This window comes from Sciurus vulgaris (genome assembly GCF_902686455.1).
Source record: "Sciurus vulgaris genome assembly, chromosome: 5".
Lineage (NCBI taxonomy): Eukaryota > Metazoa > Chordata > Mammalia > Rodentia > Sciuridae > Sciurus > Sciurus vulgaris.
The window spans coordinates 64,967,773-64,980,994 of NC_136465.1; the positions used below are offsets into that span (position 1 = coordinate 64,967,773).

Below are 13,222 nucleotides of genomic sequence, written 5' to 3' on the forward strand. Positions count from 1 at the left end.
CAATGTTGTTTGATTCATTCTGTTATTTTTTCCCTTCCCCCCACCCCTCCCACCCCTCTTTACCCTCTATACAGTAGTTCCTTCCTCCATACTTGCCCCCCTCCCTAACCCTAATTCTAACCCTTCCCTCCCCCCCCTTATGTGTCATCCTCCACTTATCAGCGATATCATTCGTCCTTTGGCTTTTTGAGATCGGCCTATCTCACTTAGCATGATATTCTCCAATTTCATCCATTTGCCTGCAAATGTCATAATTTTATCATTCTTTATGGCTGAGTAATATTCCATTGTATATATATACCACAGTTTCTTTATCCACTCATCAATTGAAGGGCATCTAGGTTGGTTCCACAGTCTGGCTATTGTGAATTGAGCAGCTATGAACATTGATGTGGCTGTATCTCTGTAGTATGCAGATTTTAAGTCCTTTGGGTATAGGCCAAGGAGTGGGATAGCTGGGTCAAATGGTGGTTCCATTCCAAGTTTTCTAAGGAATCTCCACACTGCTTTCCAGAGTGGCTGCACTAATTTGCAGCCCCACCAGCAGTGTATGAGTGTACCTTTCTCCCCACATCCTCGCCAACACCTGTTGTTGCTCGTATTCTTGATAATCGCCATTCTAATTGGGGTGAGATGGAATCTTAGGGTGGTTTTGGTTTGCATTTCTCTTATTACTAGAGATGTTGAACATTTTTCCATATGTTTGTTGATTGCTTGTAGATCTTCTTCTGTGAAGTATCTATTCATTTCCTTAGCCCATTTGTTGACTGGACTATTTGAATTCTTGGAGTAGAGTTTTTTGAGTTCTTTATAGATTCTGGAGATTAGTGCTCTATCTGAAGTATGATTGGCAAAGATATTCTCCCACTCTGTAGGCTCTTTCTTCGCATTACTGATAGTTTCCTTTGCTGAGAGAAAGCTTTTTAGTTTGAATCTATCCCAGTGGTTGATTCTAGCTTTTATTTCTTGTGCTATAGGAGTCCTGTTAAGGAAGTCTGGTCCTAGACCAACAAGGTGAAGATTTGGACCTACTTTTTCTTCTATAATCTGCAGGGTCTCTGGTCTGATTCCGAGGTCCTTAATCCATTTTGAGTTTAGTTTCGTGCATGGTGAGAGATATGGGTTTAGTTTCATTCTGTTGCATATGGATTTCCAATTCTCCCAGCACCATTTGTTGAAGAGGCTATCTTTTCTCCATTGCATATTTTTGGCCCCTTTGTCTAGTATGAGAAAATTGTATTTATTTGGGTTTGTGTCCGTGTCCTCTATTCTGTACCATTGATCTACCTTTCTATTTTGGTACCAATACCATGCCGTTTTTGTTACTATTGCTTTGTAGTAGAGTTGAAGATCTGGTATTGCAATACAGCTTTTCTTAAATTGTAAAAGATGAATTTTAATATTCAGCTACATATCTAAAATCTTTGGAAACAACACAATAAAAAAATTATAATTCCACTTTCTGTGTTTTTGAATGAATCTAATATTTCTTCTATGCTCTGATCCTATCATGCCCTACTTCTAGAAATGAAATGAGATCAACTGGGGACTGAGGATGTGGCTCAATAGTAGAGCATTCACCTCGCATGCATGAGGCCCTGATCTGATCTCTCACACTACAAAAGGAAAAAAGAAAAAAAGAAAGGCATGGAAGGTACCCTGGACTAGTAATTACACAATATAGGTGCTAATGGAAATCTGATTAAGTCCCAATTTCCATTAGCTTCTCTGTTAATTTATCTTTAGGGTTGAGAAAGCTAAAAGAAATTATGTTAAAAGAAAATATTTTGGGTCAATAATTTTACTGATAATTATTAACTTATTTCTAAAGCTCAGACATCCTATTTAGCAAGTATTGAAGGCTGTAGAGACTAGAAAAGATTTCTACTTGAGAATGTAATTTCATGAAATAATCTACTTCACCTGCAACAAAACAAATGAATAAATACAGTACTGAACTATGCTGAATAATTAATGTTACAGTAGTCACTGACATGTGGTTAAGGAGCACTTAAAATACAGCTGATCCAACTCAGCAAAACACACTACCAGATTTCAAGTAATTTGTATAGAAGAATACAAACTATCTCAATAATTTTTTACATTGATTACATGTTGAAATAACAATATTTTGGATATATCAAGCTAAATAAAATATTACTAAAGTTATTTTCATCTTTTTTAAAAAATTTTTAATGTGACTGCTAGAAAATTTTAAATTTACATAAAATAACATAATTACATTATTATCTTATAGCACTGCTATGGAAGCAGCATAGTCAATTATATGTTAATATCAATCCCACATTAAATTTTTATATTATGATGACATTAGAGATAACATATCTAATATGTTATCGTAAGGTTCCTGAGTTTAAAAATCACACACACCTATATTCTTATAAACAAAACCAAAAAAGACCTACTATAATTGTTTTCCTCATCTTCTTTATACTGGCAATTGCAATAAACTTAGGTTAGATGTGAGTCTGCCAACTGACAAAAGGATCTTTTGGGGTGATGGAAACGTTCTAAAACTGGATTCTGGTGATAGCTGCATAATTCTATAGATATGTTTTTAAAAATTATTGAATTAAAGACTTAAAACAACTGTATATTATGCAACTTATTACTCAATAAGCTGTGCTGGAGCCCAGCAGATCTAAAATGTCATCTAGTAGCTGCCTGTAAATTTCTAAAGTTAAACAAAGATCAAGCCTTCATGCTCTTGAACTACTATATACTTCTGTGTTTTTTTGCGGCCTGCCTGTATGTAATTATTTCCAAGGCTCACTTTATCCCATATTATTCCCCCCACCCATCCTCCAAAAAGGAAAAAGAAATGAAACAATAGAAAGAGTAATAGTAACATATTCAGAACTGACACTGAGCACTGAGATTTCAAGATGTGCACATACACAGAAACATACATACATAGAGATTCACAAAGACAAAGAGAGTTGGGTTCAGGTTCTCACTTTAAAAGTAAACTAGGTACGTAGTTCAAAAGCCAAAGAATCGTTTGAAATAAAAAATCATTAAAGAATGCTCACTTAAGATAGTCACACAGTTGGGCATGGTGGGGCACACCTGTAATCCCAGCAACTCAGGAGGCTGAGAAAGGAGGATCAAGAGTTCAAAGCCAGCCTCAGCAAAAGCAAAGCACTAAGCAACTCAGTGAGACCCTGTCTCTAAAAAAAATAAAATACAAAATAGGGCTGGGGATGTGGCTCAGTGGTCAAGCACCTCTGAGTTCAATCCCCAGTACCCAAAAAACAAACAAACAAAATACCTTCAAATTTGACAATGAAATAAAATTCTTCCATGATAAACAAAAGCTAAAAGAATTTACAAAAAGAAAGCCAGCATTACAGAACATTCTCAGCAAAATATTCCATGAGGAAGAGATGAAAAACAAAGAAGCAAATCAGCAAAGGGAGGAATTATCCTAAAGGAATTGTCAAATAAAGGAGGAACCAAGTCGTGTCAAAAAAAGTAAATAAAATAAAATTTTTAAAAAATGAACCAAATGATGAGGACTACAAATCATATCTCAATAATAACCCTGAATGTTAATGGCCTGAATTCATCAATCAAAAGACATAGACTGACAGATTGGATTAAAAAGAAAGATCCAACAATACGTTGCCTGCAAGAGACTCACCTCGTAGAAAGAGATACCCATAGACTAAAGGTGAAAGGATGGGGGAAAACATACCATGCACATGGACTCAGCAAAAAGCTGGGGTATCCTTCCTCGTTTCAGATAATGTGGATTTCAAGCCAAAGTTAGTCAGAAAGGATAAAGAAAGACGTTTCATACTGCTTAAGGGAAGCATAAATCAGCAAGATATAACAATTATAAATATCTACGCCCCAAACACTGGCTCATGCATGCATGTCAAACAAATCCTTCTCAATTTCAGAAACCAAATAGACCATAACACAATAATACTAAGCAATTTTAACATGCCTCTCTCACCACTGGATAGATCTTCCAAACAAAAATTGAACAAAGAAACCATAGTTCTCAATAACACAATCAATAATTTAGACTTAACAGACATTTATAGAATATACCATCCAACAAAGAGCGAATACACTTTCTTCTCAGCAGCACATGGTCCTTCTCTAAAATAGACCATATATTATGCCACAAAGCTAATGTTAAAAAATACAAGAAGATAGAGACACTACCTTGTATTCTATCAGATCATAATGGCTTGAAATTAGAAATAAATGAAAGAGTAAAAAACAGAAACTACTCCAACACCTGAAGATTAAACAATATGCTATTATATGATGAATGGATAACAGAAGATATTAGGAAGGAAATTAAAAAATTCTTAGAGGTAAATGAGAACAAAGAAACATCATATCAAAATCTCTGGGACACTATGAAAGCAGTACTTAGAGGAAAATTTATTTCATAGAGCGCATTCAATAAAAGAAGTAAAACTCAACAAATGAACGACCTAACACTACAGCTCAAAGCCCTAGAAAAAGAAGAACAGACCAACACCAAAAGTAGTAGAAGACAGGAAATAGTTAAACTCAGAGCTGAAATCAATGAAATTGAAACAAAAGAAACAACCAGAGAATTCAACAAAATAAATAGTTGGTTCTTCGAAAAAATAAACAAAATTGATAAACCTTTAGCCATACTAACAAAGAGAAGACGAGAATAAACCCAAATCACTAAAATTCCGAATGAACAAGGAAATATCACAACAGACACGATTGAAATACAAAACATAATTAGAAGCTATTTTGAAAATCTATACTCCAACAAAATAGAAAATTTCGAAGACATCAACAGATTTCTAGAGACATATGAATTGCCTAAACTGAACAAGGAGGACATACACAATTTATTGACCAATTTCAAGTAATGAAATAGAAGAAATAATCAAAAGCCTACCTACAAAGAAAAGTCCAGGACCAGATGGGTTCTCAGCAGAGTTCTATAAAACTTTTATAGAAGAGCTCATTCCAATACTTCTCAAAGTATTCCATGAAATAGAAGAGGAGGGAGCCCTCCCAAACTCATTCTATGAAGCCAATATCACCCCGATACCTAAACCAGACAGAGACACATCAAGGAAAGAAAATTTCAGACCTTAATTTCAGAAAATTTCAGATATCCTTAATGAACATCGATGCAAAAATTCTCAACAAAATTTTAGCAAATCGCATACAAAAACATATTAAAAAGATAGTGCACCATGATCAAATGGGTTTCATCCCACAGATGCAAGGTTGGTTCAACATTAGGAAATCAATAAATGTAATTCACCATATCAACAAACTTAAAGTCAAGAATCACATGATTATTTCAATAGATGCAGAAAAAGCATTTGATAAAATACAGCATCACTTCATGTTCAAAACACTAGAAAAAATAGGGATAGTGGGAACATTCCTTAACATTGCAAAGGCCATCTATGCTAAGCCCATGGCTAATATCATTCTAAATAGTGAAATACTGAAAGCATTCCTCTTAGAAACTGGAACAAGGCAGGGATGCTCTCTTTCACCACTTCTCTTCAATATCATCCTTGAAACTCTAGTCAGAGCAATTAGACAGACCAAAGAAATTAAAGGGATATGAATAGGAAAAGAAGAACTCAAACTATCCCTATTAGCTGATGATATGATTATATACTTAGAGGAACCAGGAAATTCCACCAGAAAACTTTTAGAACTCATAAGTGAATTCAGTAAAGTAGCAGGATATAAGATCAACGCACATAAATCTAATGCATTTTTACACATAAGTGATGAATCTTTGGAAAGAATAATTAGGAAAACTACCCCATTCACAATAGCATTGAAAAAAATAAAATACTTGGGAATCAATCTCACAAAAGAGGTGAAAGACCTCTACAATGAGAACTACAGAACACTAAAGAAAGAAATTAAAGAAAACCTTAGAAGATGGAAAGATTTCCCATGTTCTTGATAGGAAGAATTAATATTGTCAAAATGGCATTACTACCAAAAGTGCTATACAGATTCAATGCAATTCCAATTAAAATTCCAATGATGTGGCTTACAGAAATAGAGCAAGCAATTATGAAATTCACCTGGAAGAATAAGAAACCCAGAATAGCTAAAGCAATCCTCAGCAGAAAGAGCGAAGCAGAGAGTATCGCAATACCAGATCTTCAACTCTACTACAAAGCAATAGTAACAAAAACGGCATGATATTGGTACCAAAATAGACAGGTAGATCAATGGTACAGAATAGAGGACACAGACACAAACCCAAATAAATACAATTTTCTCATACTAGACAAAGGTGCCAAAAATGTGCAATGGAGAAAAATAGCCTCTTCAACAAATGGTGCTGGGAGAATTGGAAATCCATACGCAGCAGAATGAAACTAAGCCCATATCTCTCACCGTGCACGAAACTAAACTCAAAATGGATTAAGGACCAGAGACCCTGCAGATTATAGAAGAAAAAGTAGGTCCAGATCTTCAACATGTCGGCTTAGGACCAGACTTCCTCAACAGGACTCCAATAGCACAAGAAATAAAAACAAGAATCAACAACTGGGATAGATTCAAACTAAAAGCTTTCTCTCAGCAAAGGAAACTACCAGCAATTCGAAGAAAGAGCCTACAGAGAGGGAGAAAATCTTTGCCAATCATACTTCAGATAGAGCACTAATCTCCAGAATCTATAAAGAACTCAAAAAACTCTACACCAAGAATACAAATAATCCAATCAACAAATGGGCTAAGGAAATGAATAGATACTTCACAGAAGAAGATCTACAAGCAATCAACAAACATATGGAAAAATGTTCAACATCTCTAGTAATAAGAGAAATGCAAATCAAAACCACTCTAAGATTCCATCTCACCCCAATTAGAATGGTGATTATCAAGAATACAAGCAACAATAGGTGTTGGCGAGGATGTGGGGAGAAAGGTACACTCATACATTGCTGGTGGGGCTGCAAATTAGTGCAGCCACTCTGGAAAGCAGTATGGAGATTCCTCAGAAAACTTGGAATGGAACCACCATTTGACCCAGCTATCCCACTCCTTGGCCTATGCCCAAAGAACTTAAAATCAGCATACTACAGAGATACAGCCACATCAATGTTCAAGGCTGCTCAATTCATGATAGCCAGATTGTAGAACCAACCTAGATGCCCTTCAGTTGATGAATGGATAAAGAAACTGTGGCATATATACACAATGGAATATTACTCTGCCATGAAGAATGATGAAATTATGGCATTTGCAGGCAAATGGTTGAAATTGGAGAATATCATGCTAAGTGATATAAGCCAATCTCAAAAAACTAATGGACGAATGATCTCGCTGATAAGCAGATGAGGACATATAATGGGGGGTAGAAGGGGTTAGCGTTAGAGTTAGGGTTAGGTTTAGGGTTAGGAATAAGGAGGGTGGTAAGAATGAAAGAAGGAAGGACTGTATAGAGGGAAATGAGGGGTGGGAGGGGTGGGGGAAGGGAAAAAAATAACAGAATGAATCAAGCAACATTGCCCTATGTAAATTTATGATTTTTAATTAAAAAAAAAAGAGGTGAAAGACCTCTACAATGAGAACTACAGAACACTAAAGAAAGAAATTAAAGAAAACCTTAGAAGATGGAAAGATCTCCCATGTTCTTGGATAGGAAGAATTAATATTGTCAAAATGGCCATACTACCTAAAGTGCTATACAGATTCAATGCAATTCCAATTAAAATCCCAATACGTACCTCACAGAAATAGAGCAAGCAATCATGAAATTCATCTGGAAGAATAAGAAACCCAGAATAGTTAAAGCAATCCTTAGCAGGAAGAGTGAAGCAGGGGATATCACAATACCAGACCTTCAACTCTACTACAAAGCAATAGTAACAAAAACGGCATGGTATTGGTACCAAAATAGAAAGGTAGATCAATGGTACAGAATAGAGGACATGGACACAAACCCAAATAAACACAATTTTCTCATACTAGACAAAGGTGCCAAAAATATGCAATGGAGAAAAGATACCCTCTTCAACAAATGGTGCTGGAAAAACTGGAAATCCATATGCAACAGAATGAAACTAAACCCCTATCTCTCACCCTGCACAAAAATCAACTCACAATGGATCAAGGACCTCGGAATCAGACCAGAGACCGTGCAGATTATAGAAGAAAAAGTAGGTCCAAATCTTCAACATGTCGACTTAGGATCAGACTTCCTTAACAGGACTCCCATAGCACAGGAAATAAAAGCTAGAATCAACCACTGGGATAGATTCAAACTAAAAAGCTTTCTCTCAGCAAAGGATACTATCAATATATCATACTACAGAGTGGGAGAAAATCTTTGCCAATCATACTTCAGATAGAGCACTAATTTCCAGAATATATAAAGAACTCAAAAAACTCCACACCAAGAATACAAATAATCCAATCAACAAACAGGCTAAGGAAATGAACAAACACTTCACAGAAGACCATCTACAAGCAATCAACAGATATATGAAAAAATGTTCAACATCTCTAGTAATAAGAGAAATGCAGATCAAAACTACCCTAAGAGTGTATCTCACCCCAATTAGAATGGTGATTATCAAGAATACAAGCAACAATAGGTGTTGGCGAGGATGTGGGGAGAAAGGTACTCTCATACATTGCTGGTGGGGCTGCAAATTAGTGCAGCCACACTGGAAAGCAGTATGGAGATTCCTCAGAAAACTTGGAATGGAACCACCATTTGACCCAGCTATCCCACTCCTTGGCCTATACCCAAAGGACTTAAAATCAGCGTACTACAGAGATGCAGCCACATCAATGTTCATAGCTATTCAATTCACAATAGCCAGACTATGGAACCAACCTAGATGCCCTTCAATTGATGAATGGATAAAGAAACTGTGGTATACATATACTATGAAATATTACTCAGCTATAAAGAATAATAAAATTATGGCATTTGCAGGCAAATGGTTGAAATTGGAGAATATCATGCTAAGTGAGATAAGCCAATCTCAAAAAACTAAAGGACAAATGATCTCGCTGATAAGCGGATGATGACACATAATGGGGGATGGGAGGGTGGGCAAGAATGGAGGAAGGAGGGACTGTATAGTGGGAACATAGGGGTGGGAGGGGTAGGGGGAAGAAAAAAATAACTGAATGAATCAAAAACTATTACGCTATGTAAATGTATGATTACACAAATTGTATGCCTCTACTTCATGTCCCGAGAAACAAGATGTATCCCATTTGTTTACAATAAAAATAAATTTAAAAATAAAGATTTAATCTTCTCTGAGCTTCTTCAGTGAATTCACCATCACACCAAATTGTCAACTATGCAAGGAATGCTTTTTCTATAGTGCTTGACAACCCTATGTTGAATATTGCATATAGGTCCTTGATATTTGGTATAAACAAACCCTGAGAAAACATATGTCTCAGCCTGTTTCTTAATACACGCTGTGTGTGGTACTGGGGATTAAACCCCAGCGCTCACATATGCTAGGCATGCACTCTACCACTGAGCTATAGCCCCAGTTTAGCTTGGTTCTTGGAGATGCTTTCTCCCCAGTATTTCCCAAGGAAATGAACACTTAAACAAGCTGACAATTCCATGAGGATTTTGAGAACCAAGGTATCTGTGTATCCTATTCAAAGCTCTCCTAGAAACATGAAACTGAGTTTGATTTATACCTTTTTTCTTCCATTCAAATGACAGTTGTCAACAGGAAAAAATGATATTTGCAGTAACATTATACTCTGATAGTCTAGTATCTAATCATGACAGGAATGATCAAGGTAAGTATGTTACCAGGGATTCTGGCTAGTTCATCAGCACTTTCAGCAAAAGGTGTTTGAAACAAACAAAGCGAGTTTCACAAAGGAAGATAAAAGATTCTCTTTTTTCTCATATCTTAAAATTTTTCTCTACATATACATATTTGTGTGTTTCTTACACTGTGTACAGATTTATACACACACAAACATGTTTAACTACATATGCATCTCTCATATCTATCTTGAAAATCTCACAAAATGTCAGATTCCTACACATAACACTCTTGTAAAAAAAAAAAAAAAAAAAACTAAATTCACTGGAGGACCCAGTGGTATTTCTAACCCACAGATTTCTAACCCAGAGCACAGGTCAGGAAAACACCACATAAAGCTTAGTGGTAGAGCACTTGCCTAGCACATGCAAGGCTCTGGTTTCAATTCCCAGTACCATAAAAAGAATGAAAGAAAGAGTAGTTCAAAGCAACTGGTGGGATCTACTAGGCTGACTGACTGCCAGAATAAGGGTGGCACCAACACATTCATAACCAAAGTGCTATAGAAGAGTGGTAAGCAAGTTAACCTCCCGACCCCAGCCTTTCCCTCAGACAGAGTTCCTTTCTAATACCAGAAGGCACCCAGACAGCTGTCTGTTGTTCCTGCTTTAGTAGAAAATGAGATTTCCCAAAGAGGAAAACAGGCTCCATGGGAGACATGGCTATTTTTTTTAACCAAACAAAAATGTGGCCTGAGTAATTGGTCTGAATGCAAGGAACATATCATGTAATGGCCTCTCAAAAGTATGGGTGACATGGAGTTCTCAAGTGCCCAGTTATTGGCACGGGACACTGAAGTACAAATAGGACACCATGAGCTGGATGTCATTGAATCTGGCAGGATATCAGTATGTTTCCCTGTGTACTTTACTAAGCTTTGAACTGGAAAAATAGGGACCAGAAGCAGGCATTCAAAGGAATAAATGTGTGCACTGTGCATGTGTAAACCATGAGGTTAAGAAATACCCTGGAAGCCAATATGTAAGAATAAATAGTGTCTGGAAGCCTCTGATGAGAACAATCTATTCTGCTCCATCTTCTCTGTTCTTGGATGCTCATGCGAGAAACTGGAGAGATGCCCTTAAAGTACAGGAACAAGTGGGATTTAGGAAAACCTTTTGGCCCAGAATCATCCAATCACCCTTATGAACTCTTTTCAGTAAAAAGGACCTTTTTCCAAAGAACTCCTTCATCTTAAACATCCCTGAAAGATATACAGTCCCATCACCCTACCATGGCTTGGCTAAGTTGCACATACAGTGATTATTTCTGAGCAAGGAGTCCCGGAAGCCCATATATGAACATTACAATGACTGAGGTGATAATACCACAGCCCATGGCACCCCAACTGAAGAGCAAATGGCTACAAAATCCTTACAATATGGTAACCACTTTGGGCATACCACATTCCCAGGTAGCAGCCTCCAGTTCAGACTGCAAGTTACCTCCTGAACAATGTAATATAAATCTTCCTTCTCCAAATTAAATATCAACCTTTCCAGTCACACTACACTGATGGTCCAGTCTTACTTTACACAGAGTTAGCAAGGCAAGATAGACCCCAGTTCCTCAGAACGACTCATCACCATAGCTCCCTGAAACAATGTAGCCCATGTCCAAAATGTGTGGTGATTATCACAAAAAAAAAGAAAAAAAAGTGGGTCCCTCTCCCCCTTTCTCTCCTTTCTCAAAACTTCCCTATATATTTCCCTAAGTATATGTTTGTATGTTTCTCTCCCTTTCACACTCCTTCTCCTGATAGATACATATTAACATCAGTGTGAAATTTAAAAACAAAACACTTCTATGTAGAATGCCACAGGACTTCAGAATCTGAAACAAAAACACACACAGAAACACAACCAAAGATATTCATGTGAGGGCCCAAGATTTCTCACCTATAAATGGCTTACCTGGGGTATGAAAACACCATTTAAGGGAGAAGAACATAAGTTTAGTGAATTAAACAAAAGGAAGGAAAAGAACATGAGAATAGGAAAGAGAGAATTAATTGGACCTAACTTTCCTATGTTCATACACAAATACTCCACCAGTAAAACTACGTTGTGTACAACCACAAGAATGGGATACTAGTTAGAGTAAGTTATACCACCAGAAACTAGGAAGGAGGCATAGAACAGATTCTCCTTCTGAGCCTCAAGGGGTCAATCCTATGGATACCTTGATTTGCGATTCTAACCTCCTGAACTATGAGACCATAAATTTCCATTGTTTTCAGCAACCTAGTTCATGGTAATTTGTTAGGACCACCCTAAGAAACTAATACACACCTGATTAACACTGCTTAGTTCTGAGGAGGGGATTCATTGAAGACTTTGCAATGAAAATTTATGCTTGCATGACTGATCTTTTTTAGGCAATAAAAATAAAAATGATTTTAAAAATCACCCATATTTGGGCTGGGATTGTGGTTCAGTGGTACAGCACTTGCCTAGCATATGTAAAACACTGGGTTTGGTTCTCAGCACTGCATATGAATAAATAAATAAAGGTCCATCAACAACTAAAAAATATGTACATTTTTTAAATATCACCCATATTTTATGTTTAAGTTTCAGGTCTGCCACTGTCACTGTATGAATCTTGAACAAATCATTAAGCATGTGAACGTCTCAACTGATTCATCAATAAAATGAGTATATTAACACCCACCCTGCTCACCTTCTAGGTTGGTATTAGACTCTACCATCCTCCCACCTCCCACATCCATTTTTCCTCCAAAATGGCTCTGGGGACTATGAATGTCTTTCCATTCCACTACCATACCTTTCTCTCATCCGTATCGCCAGCCCCCTAAGAATCAGATATTACCAGAACACAACTAACGATCACTCTTTTTTAGCCACTTCAATTCTTCATTTCCTGTCAAATTTGAAACAAATTTATTAGCTAGTTTGAGTGCCCCACATTCTTAGCTTCACCTACCTTCCTATCACAACTTTTTCCTTTGTGTAGGGAACCCAGGTTTGTGGATTTTTTCAAACCTTGAGTATGGCCTTTTATCAACAATGCCTTGAGTATGCTTTCCCTGTAAATGGATTGTTCTTCAACCTAACCTCTTTCCAGTATGAAGTCTTCTCCCATATCTCCACAAAGAAGTGAATTAACTTTCCTTTGAATTCCTGTAACACAAACTTTCAGTATCCTTATCCCCAATTAAGCTGCAAACTCCTTTTGAGGGAAAGAACTTTATTGTGTCAGGTACATTATCTTATGGCGAACAGGTGATCAATACATATTTGAAAATTAAATATGAGTAACAAATTGTAAATGGAATTGATATTCAGTCAGTACAAACCAGTATGTTCCCATCGGTTGTAAAATATTGAAATACTTCCCTACCACTGCCCCTTGCCATCCAACTACCACCA

The 13,222-nt window shown here is 36.7% G+C and overlaps 1 long non-coding RNA gene across 1 annotated transcript in view; it reads left to right on the forward strand.

Annotated features, from left to right (window-relative positions):
- The window catches only part of LOC306661357, a 107,768-nt gene that overhangs the window by 51,051 nt on the left and 43,495 nt on the right, over positions 1-13,222 (forward strand). The gene's annotated exons all lie outside the window — the stretch shown is intronic.